Raw genomic sequence first — 10,938 nt, 5'->3', positions numbered from 1 at the left:
GAGCTCAGATCACCTCTTTAGTTCATTTATTTATAATCGAAAACTGTCTTGTGTTTAAACATGCATGTGATTAAGTAATTAACAGAGAATATTACAAAGAAATTCCTCCTGTTGTTGTGGCAAATTATTTAGTGTTGATTAAACTGTATTCAGAAATAGCCTCATAAATCACAACATATTTCTCTCTCTGGAAACCAAGTTTTGTGGCATCGCCCAGTCACTGTATTTTGTTCCAGTTCCAATTATTGGTGTATTAAATATTGTTACTGTCTTTTAAAGTAGAACATAACCACGGAGGTTGTGTTCTTGTATATCCTGAGCCAAAGAAGAACCCATTCAATTTTGGAGCAGATCCAGATTACAGGGAGGACTTACAAATGAGTTTTCACTTTCATAAACGTTGCGAGATGCGGCATGGCCTTTTGTGGAGGTCTGCGTTCTCCAAGTGCCCTTTTATTTAGTTTTTCTGCTCTATTTTCTCTAAAATTCACGACAAACAAAGTTCTCATAAACATTTTTTTTAGGTGCAATAGTTTAGGGTGCAGCCCAGCTCAACTGGTAGAGCGTGCAACCCATATGCAAAGGGCCTGAGTCTGTGCTGCAGTGGCCTCGGGTTCCTGCATGTCTTGCTCTCTCTCTCTCCCCCCTTTCCTGTCAATGTTAAGTTTTGCTGTCAAATATATAGTAGACACATGCCAACAACATCATCTTTTAAAATGCAACAAATTTGTGCACCTGCCACATGACAATGTCAGAGAAGATTTTGGTTTGCATGGAAATATAAGACCAGGACAAATTAGCTCAGCAAGATCATTTTGAACTAATCCAAAGTATTTAGAATACTTTATGTAATTTGAGTAATCAAATGGAATATGTTACAAATTACTTTTTAGGGCATGTATTCAGTAATCTAGTAGTGGAATAAATTAAAAAAGTAACCCTCCCAACACAGCCCCCTCCCCCATGCCTCCGTTGCTGAGCTATGATTGGACAATCACTGTCCGGGTGAGAGGTTAAGAAATGGACAATAAGAAATCATAAAATTCCGCACGGCCGCAGCTCAGCGCCTCATCTGCTCCATATCTCGGTTTGTGACTAATCTGTATTTCTAGCTGAAGCGTACAAATGATGCACAGCTCTGCAAAGAATAACAAGAGCGTGGCCCATATTATCCCTGTCAACCTCTAAGTGCACTGTAAGCATTTCCCACTGGAGTGTTTCTGCTTATCACTCTGCCAAGGAGCTGCTACCTAATGATGTTGCCCGGGTCGCGATCATTTACTGAATGGACCTGTCCCCTCGGGGAGGTCAGGGTGACTTACAATACCTGAGAAGCGACGGTTTCTGGAGGAGGTGACGTGCCCAAGCGCAGCTGCCGACGCCGTCATCCACTTGCCCGCAGGGCTGTTTCTACCCTCCAACCTGATTACCCAAAGAGCTTAAAAATCAGCTGTCAAGGAAGACATTAGGTGCGTCAACACATGGACCAGGGTTTTGCAGTGTATGTACATGTGTGTGTGTGTTACAGCCTTATGTGTTTAATCTGGTCCTCAGTCTTCACACAGATGTTCAGGGACGTTACGTGACTGGCCTGCTGGGTCCAGAGCTTACCCCGAAACCCCCCAGTGACTGTAGCCAGCTGGGTTTTAATGTTGCTAAAGTAACAACACTTACAGTACGTACACCCATACACACTTATATTGTACACACACACAGTTGAAGTGAGGGCCTTTTGCTGCTCAGGCAAATAAGTGTAGAAGTGGGAGCTTGTGGGAACTGAATCCCTTTAACCCCTAAAAACGGGATATCTCAGGAAATACTACTGGGGCACGAGGAGCTGAGCGCAATATTCTGTGAAGAAAGTGGGATTTATTTAAGTGAAGAGCTTTTGCACAATAATCCTTTCATGGGTGGGGTCACAAGCTCAGAAGAGAGGCCTGTAGTTATATAGAGTCAATATAAAAGAGTCTACATAAACACATGACCTTTATATTGAATCCGTACGGAAACACAAACAGGATTCAAGATTGGCTCGTTGTAGAGAGCGGGAAATCAGATCAATTCATCTCCTTGACGCAGGTCTTAAACTATTAATAGACTTCTTTAATAATATACATGTAGCTAAAAGAGTATGTGAGGCATTTAGGCTTAATTAGGGTTTGGACCCACACTGGTGCATCAAATTATACATTGCTTGTTTAATGTCTGATATTTTCCTTTTATTACTATCTACTCTTCTGCAGTTTTTTAGCGTCAGTCTTCTTATTATGTTTGTAAATGATTTGTTCTGGTTTGATTCTGTTCTAAACATACAAAAAAACACACTTCCAAGTATCAACAACACAAGAAAAGAAGTATTAACATCATAAATCGTGGTGGTGCCTGCTGCCGTGGTCCTGCATGATGCTTCCTGCTACTATTATAATCTGTCACCTTAGCTGTGCTTGTTTCTACTATTCTGCTGTATTAACTGCCTTAACATGTAAGTCATATTCACATTACTATAGATATTATTATAGTTACTGGAAGTGTGTCTGTCTCTGTCTTTGTATCTGTCTCTGTCTCTCTCTGTCCATCTGTCTGTCTTTTCTCTCTTTCTCTCTCCTTTTCTTCTTCCCCAACCGGTGCAGACAGATGTCCGTCCTCCACAGAGCTGGGTCTGTCCCACGTTCCTGCCTGTTATAGTGAAGGTTTTCTTTGCCACCGTACTCTACGGGGGAATTGTTGGGTCTATGTAAATCATAAATAAGTCATAGAGTGTGGTCTATACCTACTCTGTAAAGTGTCCTGAGATAACTTTTGTTATGATTTGGCACTGTAAATAAAATTGAATTGAATTGAATTGAATAAAAAAACAGATTCAATCCAAAGAGGGACACAGACACACTTATAATCATTAGCTGAAATATCTCTACTAATACTGTGTACACAGAGAATCGAAAACAAGCAATTGGTTTTAAATTGCATCTTCAGCGATCGGATCACAAGTGGACAGTACTAAATGCAAATGTAAACGCAACGCAATCCGATCACTTAAACCACTCTCCTGATGTGTTCCCTACAAGGACATAACAGAAAAATACCTCAATCCTGCTCCAGGTTCTCTCGTACTTTCCTTCCCTTCTGTAGGCCCAGTAAAACAGCCTTGGTGGTGTTGGATCCCAGCAAGAGGACTGTGAACTCCAGGTCCTGCAGCCACGGACAAACACTGCGGCCCCGCTGCAGCCTGTGTCTAGCCAGCGGCACACGCAGCAGTATTTTCTGCCAGAGTCGTTGAACAGGTTGTCCTGGACCACCCCCTTGTTTTTGGCTGGTCCTGTCTGGATCAGCGGGGACCAGCTGCTCCAGGCTAGAGGAGGAGCTGCTGCTGCCTTGAGCAGCTGCTGGAGCTCTGACTGCAGGCTGAATGAGGCGGCAAAGCTGGATCTGGGTCTGTCTTTGGCGGACTGGTCGCTGCTGGAGCCTGGGCTGGAGCCTGTGCTGAAGGAGTTTCTGGTGAACCTGCGTGCTGTAAATCGCTTTGTCTGATTTTGCTTAGAGTGGGACCGGGGGACAGGTATTAAGAATATTATATAGGAATGATGCAGGGTCCCATGATAATCCCACTTTTACCCCCTTTTGCAGACACCCCTGCACCCCTACACTGGAGTGAAACAACGCATCTAAAATTTACCAGATGACTTTGAGGGTTCATGTGAACAATGACAAGTCGAGTGGAGACAATCGCTCCTGATGTGCTATTCTTTGAAACAGCGGTGCAAAGTGCTGTTTGTGGTCATTACTGAGCCCAATTTAGCATCCAACACCACGGAGGAATAACAGCACAGCGCCTGCAGAGAGTAATAACATCTTAGTGCTCCTGTGGCCACATTTGGCTCAGGTCAGTAGTTAACTGTGCAATCTATAGGAAATGTTTTCTTTTCAGCAGCCTCTGATAGCTTTTTAATTGCTTTCAGTGACACCGTCACCTCAACTCCCTCAATAGCCTGGAGACCGTGTGGTGTTTGCTGTGGCTAGGGAGCTTTGTAATGTAATCATGAAATAATCATAATTAGGAAAACATAATTGTGAGCAGTTATTTGGTTTAAAACGACCCAGAGGTGCAAACTGATCTCTTAAAATACATTCTTATTGATAGTAGATGGTCCAGGAACATATTTAAAAACAAGCAATAATGAGGCTGGAGGCCTGTTTCTGTTTGTCGGCACCAAGTCTAACAGACTCCTCTGGGCTTTCTGTTGATACTTCTGATAGAAACGTTCTGTGCTGTAATAATACTACACTGGTTGGTGCACTGATTTATTGTAATTGCATTAGACTGCACTGAAAAGTGTCTTTAATATGTGTTCACTGCGGGCAAGAGGAAACACACATTCAAATACACCTGAATAGCTCTTGTTTGGTACACAGCTTCACTCAAGAATACAATAAATTTAAATGAAAATAATAAGACATTCCCTAAGACAGCTAAATGTCATTTTCCTGTTATCAACATCTGCTGCCACTTCAAAAAATAGGCACAAGTTCAGTCAAAAGTTAACTGACAATCAAGTGTATCCACAACATGTTTCTTCTACAGTGGTTGTCCTGGCATATTCACTACATTTTATTGTTAGTAATGTCAGTTATGGGTTGGGAAGTGCTACTTAGGTAGCTTTCATTCTGCTATACTACATTTTTAGATATGGTAGTACACATACAGTGATGCTTATTCATTTTCATGAGGGCAAGATGACCCAGATGAAGTTAAAAAGAGAGTTTTGTCTTAATTGCTGTATGGTTGTAGTGGAGACTGTGGCTCAGGAGGTAGAGCGGGTTGTCCACTGATTGCAGGGTTGGTGGTTAGATCCCTGACTCCTCCTGTCCACATGTGGAAGGGCAAGGCACTGAATGCCAACTTGCTCCCGATGGTGGTCAGCTAGGACCTTTTGTGGTAACGTGTTTCCGTGAATGAGAGGCTAAAAAGTGCTTTGGATAATAAAAAATGCCAGCCCGTTCTTTTTCCCTGGTTATCAAATACCATTGGTTTGTCATGGCTTTTAGATGTTAACTAGTATGCGGTGATATAAGAAGCTCAGGTTTAACATCGCTAAACTCTGAGGTGTCCTGTTCATTTCCCATGCATCACTGTAGTAACGTTACAAAACCACTTATTTTAACAGTGCCAACAATCTTTTCCTTACCTTAACTAATTTGTTTTGTTGCTTAAACTTTACCACGTAGTTTTATGTGAGTAATAACATAAACAACATGTTAACCGCTTGTTAAAAACAGTGACTGGGAGCATCATGCTTTTGACACAGAGAGCTGCTGAGGGCAGTGACGAGTTATATCAAAGGCCCCTAACAAAACATGACTAGATGGGATGAGAACAGGTTGAAAATGTAGTCCATTTATTTGTTTGATTTAAAAATATCAAAGCCTAATATATATTGTACTTTTTGCCCTTTTAGTATTGATGTATTGATACACATAACAGTATTGATATTTAACGTTAAACAAATACTGTATTTGGTTTTCGTTCCGCTAAATTCATTCATGATGTTTTACAGTGTAATGTTGTAATGTTATATTGTAAATTATATGGATATCATGTCATTCTGAAGGGGACATGATGCTAAATTTCAGGTTCATACCTATATTTTGCATTTATGGTCGAACGTTTACATATTGTAATGTTCAAAAAAATATCATTTTTCTCACTGTCTGCCTGAATATAGCTGTATTCACCCTCTGACTGAAACGCTCCATTTTAGTGCCTGTCTCTTTAAGAAGCTCTCCTGAAAAACCCCAGTCTGCTCTGATTGGTCAGCATAGTCGGGTTGTGACATCACAACTGTACAGGAAGTCATGACAGTTTGTTTAAAGACATTGTTTCTCATTACGGGCTGTGTGCATTTCTCTGTGGATTGAACATTTTGATACTTTCTATTGTTTTACTTTTAAATTTTTTACAATATGGGATGTAAATATCAGTAGCTATTGAGTGTTTTCATCATGTAACTGTGGTTTGTGTGTGTGTGTGTGTAGTGTTTGTTTTATCATTATGTGCATTTTTTATGTGACACAGCAGCTATGGACTAACAGTAGCCTACAAAGTTTCAATAGGAATATCTCTGTAATCATACTAGCAAACAAATAAAAACCTCAAACTGAGCCTCCTCAAACCTTCCCCAGAACTGCTCCCAAATAAAGTGAATACCACATAAAAACAACCCCACAATGTCATTGTAAAGCAACATTGCTTTTAAGGCAGTGACATGTGCTCTCTGTGGGGACACGAGCAGCCTGGATGATTGCTGCAGAAGTTGTCAACTATCCAGATAAATCGTCTCAGAGCTCCGCGCTGCTTTAGACCACCCAGGAGGATCTGGCCCGGAGGTTTGTCAAGGACAGCCAGAGGCAGATTCAGAACTGGCCCTCAGCCCTGTTTTTTCCCGAAGTGGGCTGTCTTCTGTGGCTTCACGTCTACGTGTGTCTCTCTCCGTGTGTATGATGTGCGTGCCCATGTGGTGTAGCTGCAAGTAGGGCAGAGATTGTCTGTCATGTATTTCCGCCTATCTGGACTTGGTTTAAACAGAGCGGAAAGTAAAGCGCTGCTTGAAGTTGGATGTGCAGTTCTGACCAATGATGACAGAGGGGGGAAAGATGGGATAGTGCACCTGGAGTTAATGAAAAAAATGTAACGCTCATACGCAACATGAAGGGTCCTGCAGGATCACAGCCTGCCACAGCCACTTAGAAGCTGCATTTGTCATGAGCAAAGAACGGGGAGCGAGCAGGCGGCGTTACCTGTTAGAGAGTCCTCTGCTGCACCAGTTTGTATCAATCAGCTTGTCCTCTGACAGCAGCATGAGACAGTAAGAGAAACAGATGCCAACTGTCCCAGCCTTTAAAAAAAGTGCACATGACATCAGCAGTCATCGATGAGAGAGGGACAGTTTGCAATCTCCTTTCTTATCAAGAGGTTTCTTTACAAAGTCTCATTTGTCTGGGAATTATTGTGCACCTGAAACACTTCAGAATCAGAGATAAAGACATTTCCTTTAATTTTACTTATTACCTGTTTTATACTGTTTAATGCATAATGTGCTCTGTGAGTCAGTGGCATCACTGTTTTTTTATTGTCTTTCTCTGTCTTTTTTTAAGTAAGACAAATTCCAGTCATGTAAATATGAAGTTTTGAATCTTGAATCATGTTGTTTGAGTATGTTTTCAAATGGTGGCTACTGCAAATGGTTATTTTACAAAGCAATAAAAAGCATAATTTTTACATCTGCAACTTATATTCTTTGTGTAGAATCTGCTTTACAGTGATGTTTTATTCATCTCTCGGAACAAGACAAAGTCACAAAACAAAAAGAAGAGCCTGGTACTGCTGAGCTGTACGTTTCTCTGTGATGTGGAATAAACCAGAATACAATTAAGATGACAATCTTACAAAATGATGAATGCTGATGCTCCTGCTCTTTTGCTTGATCCATTTATCTTTCTTTGTAGATTACACTTTTTTTTTTTTTGCTTTGATATTTTCTCCCCTCTCCATCAACTAGAGCGTAGGTTCTCAATTGTTATTTTCAGCCGGACCCCTTACAACATGAAGAATATACCGGTAGTGCCCCCATCATGTACGCCCATTTCTTATACTTAATCTTAGTTATGTGAAAGAACAAAAGAAGAAGAGAGAGATTACACAGGTATTAAACATATTTGCTCCATCTTCACACAAAATGCCCATCAAATAATGCAACTGATATTGATTCAATAATAAAACATAAACCAAGAGAAAAGGGCTAATTTGAATAACAAACGTGTCTCTCTGTGTTAAGCAAACCTTAAACACAGAGAATCACTGAACTAGAGAAACAGGCCATTTAAATCTTTCAGTTCTGCTGCTGATGAGAATCAGATGGCTAGATACAATATAATGCATATTAATATGAAATCATACTAAATATTGACATGGAAGTTTAGGTAGAGAACGTCTTAAATAATTAACGCTTCACTTAGCCCATTACCTTAGTTAGCGTCAAGAAAAAATAAAATATAGAATGTTGCTATGGTGACAGTTCTACTGAAGTCAATGGGGTGGCCCATCACATCTGTTAACCTTTGACTGAAAAATGTTTCAACAAAATGAAAAATAACACATTACGTGATTGACTGATGTTTTTTTTATCTAAATGTGCATGTTTCATTGTTAGTGGTCTCCAAACAGATGATGGCTCAGCAGCAGCGGCTGCGTAAAGCTCAGCTCAAGCTCCTGTTTGATCCAAGATGGCTGCTTCATCATGATACATGACCAAATGGGGCAGGTCCGACTATCCATAGCGCTGGATGGCCTAAGCCCTCCTGAATATGATTAAGTATCATTAACAGTTTGGTGGTTGGTTAGTTAGCTATTAATAACAACAATGCTTTATCACAAACAAGAACCTTCAGAATCCAATGCCTTCTTTTAGAGGTACGGATCACTTTGACTTATAGGATTCTCTTTTGAAATTTGTAGTCATTTTTGAATCCCTTTGGTCTTTAAATTTCACTCAGAAGTCAACAAAAGCTTCTAGAAATAAGAAGCCGCTTCTGTTTTGAAGCTGTGTTCCATCAGTGTCAGCTGAAATGACAAGTGTCACTTGCATTTTTGTCAAAACTGAACATGGAGAAGCAGATTTTATGCACCACATATCTGGAACAAAGTCCCAGAAAACAGCTACAAAGCTGAAGACATTTCTGTTTGACGCTGCCTCTTATTCAATCAAATAATATTCTTTTTTTTACACTGTGACCTTTTTTTTTGTATCCTTGTCTTATTCTGTTTAGCTTGTTCTATTGTCTTTTCTCTTTAATTACTGTTTTTATTGTTTTGAAATGTCCTTTTAATGTTTTATGTAAAGCACTTTGCCTTGTTGCTGAAATGTGCTATAGGCCTATAATTAAACTCTCATTGCCTTGCATATTTGATCAGCTAGAATGTTAAACTCTAATTTAAACCTCAAAATGAAAGTACAGAGCACCCAGGAGGTGCCACTGAGGGAAAAAAGTGACACATACATCCAACGCATTGCAGATTAAATCCTTTAGCGAAGTGAAAGAGGCGAAACTCAACATAGATGAAAGGTGGAGAAAGGTCCCATGGAAATCAAATTTGGTTGAAAGGACATTGAGCTGTGGTAATTTGACTAGCACAAAACAACATGGAGATTGTTGTTGCCAACGAGCTAAGGAGCCAACGGGCCAATAAGCCAACAAGGCAAAGGCTGGCTAGTTAGTTAGCAGGCTGGCTATCTCCACCATGCCTCCATGTCACACCGTTCATAGAAAAGAGGCCGCTGCTCGATTGGCCGTTACTGCAAAACATCGCCTCTTACCACGGAGTTTAGACTGTTGCAATGGCAACGGCTCACATAGAAATGGCGCCCGCTCTAACCATCCTGCTACATTTATTTGAATGGGAATATCCCTTCTACTCATTCTATTTCTGTGGATGGCCCACTGAATCTATAGTAATGGTTGCTAAGCTGTGATTGGACAATCACTGTTTGGGTATGGGCTTTAGTGAATGGTCATTTACCTAATTATTTTTTCCACCAGGTTTTGCTGCTCTTAAAAATATCTTTGCAGACATGCATCAATCCTGTTTAGGTGCTATGTTTTATGGTTTGACTCCAGGAAGTGTGAAGGGAAATGGAAGAGTGCTGAGAAACCCATAACTACGTCTATGCAGGTATGAGAAAGCACTTCCACTTCCTTATTCACATGGGTACAACAAAAAACCCGAGGCAACTGGGACTTCTCTTTGGTTTATGGTGACACATCCACTTTATACTTGTTTTAACACTTACTATCCCCTGACGCGCACACACACACACACACACACACACACACACACACACTCACACACACACACACACACACACACACACACACACACACACACACACACACACACACACACACACACACACACACACACACACACACACACACACACACACACACACACACACAGCTTCCTGTTACACATGCAGAAATAACCTTGTCTTCTTTGACTTCCAAACTGCTTATCAAAAAGCAATTCAAATTACCCCAAACCCACTCATGATGCACAGGTGCAGAGAGAAAAACACTCTCTCTTTTCAGCGGCATTTGATGTCAAAATTAATCTGAAAAGTTGCTATTCTTTGCCTATTAGCATGCAGGAGGGACACCATATTTTTGCATGTGAATAAACAGTTATTAAAACTGAATGAATCTCCAGAGGATCACCGATTAAAAGGTTACACTGATTAACACTTTGTGATTCCATTTTAAAGGGCAGATATAAGTGTTTATTTTTATCTCACGAGAATACAGTAGGTACTTTAGGCAGCTGGGTGACACACTTAACAGTGATAACCTTCAACCGTGTTCAACTCCTCATGTTGGTGAGCATCAGTCCTGCTGCTGCAGCACTGCATGTTTGACCTTCAGCATTGTTGTACAGGCTTCTCTTATGGTCAATATGTAGTGTAACCAAGTATGAACATAAACTAAACCTATTTAGTATATACTGTAGCCTATGTAATAAAAATATCCTTTCCTGTTATGGTCCAAATGAATAGTGTGTTGTTTCAGTATATAGCTGAACTGACATCAAGCTACTGCACAATGTAATCAATCTATAAGTTTAATTACATTTAGTTCACTACTCACCAACAGTTGTTAATATCAGTATACTGATTACAGACACTTTAAAGCTGCAGGAGGCAGAATGCCAAAAAAAAAGGCCAGAATGTGAAGTAGAGCGAGACCTCTTCCTTGAATTAGCCACAGACATGAGCCTCTGCTTATGGTTAGCAGAAGGCTAGGCTAGGCAAGGCATCTTTATTTATATGGCACATTTCATAGGCAACTCAATGTGCTTTACATGAAGACATAGACACAACTAAGAAGAACAAA

This window comes from Echiichthys vipera (genome assembly GCF_963691815.1).
Source record: "Echiichthys vipera genome assembly, chromosome: 21".
In the NCBI taxonomy this organism is placed as follows: Eukaryota; Metazoa; Chordata; class Actinopteri; order Perciformes; family Trachinidae; genus Echiichthys; species Echiichthys vipera.
Note: the sequence above shows the minus strand (reverse complement) of the source record.